Here is a 938-nt window from a genome sequence, read left to right on the forward strand (position 1 = left end):
TCTCTCTCTCTCTCTCTCTCTTTCTGTATTAGAGACTGCGACAGAAGCCACAACACCGACCAGTAGACGTCCTGGACCAGTTCGCTACCTCAGAGCTACAAAGTTCTATCTGCTCAGCACTTAGTTTTGGAAATTTTGACGTCAAGTATATTTTTAGTATCACATCATGTCAAGCTTTTTCGAATGCAGTTCTTCGAATATGTTGACAACGACTGCGAATAACCTTACGGTTTGTATAGAGCAGATAGAACATAATAATTCAGGGGCTCGTCAAAATATTTTTTCTGCCTGCTTGGCAAAGTGTATCAATTTTTTTTTCTATACACCTTTTATGTTCATTTAGACACAAATTCCTCTGAGGAATTTAGCGAAAAACGTTGAAAGAAGGCACATAAATGTAAATTTACAGTTTCCATGGACTCTCCAGCTTTGGAAGTTACCAATCTTTGGCGGCCAATTTTTCACTAATTCTACCTCTGAAACCAGGTCATACCCACCTTTTTTTTTCCAAAATATCTCCATTTCTTTTGAAGATAAAAGGGTAATTTTTTTCTTTGAAAGAAAGACAAACGAACAAGCTTTAGGAAGGTACCATTAACTCAATATGCCCCAAAATTGACGAGCGCCTGATTCCACCAAATCGTGCCATTTTGTTTTCTGGCCTCATGGTCTTATCAACTCAAAACAGCCAAAAATGTCAAATAGAACTTAGGTTGGTTTGTGTTTTTTTGGTAGGTAGTAGAGGTTTTACGGCGCTCACAACTGCATACGGTGATATGAGCGCCAGATAGAACCTTGTAACTCTGAGGTAGCTGGTTGCTGTTGTAATCAGGTGTAACGTAAGCCCTGTCCGTGCTGAAAGAACTCTCGTGCGCCAGCTCTGGGGAACCCAGTCATTATGACGGCCTCTAGGGGGTGGGCAGGGTGGGGGTGAGAAG

Source organism: Aplysia californica, unplaced genomic scaffold (assembly GCF_000002075.1).
Source record: "Aplysia californica isolate F4 #8 unplaced genomic scaffold, AplCal3.0 scaffold00310, whole genome shotgun sequence".
Lineage (NCBI taxonomy): Eukaryota > Metazoa > Mollusca > Gastropoda > Aplysiida > Aplysiidae > Aplysia > Aplysia californica.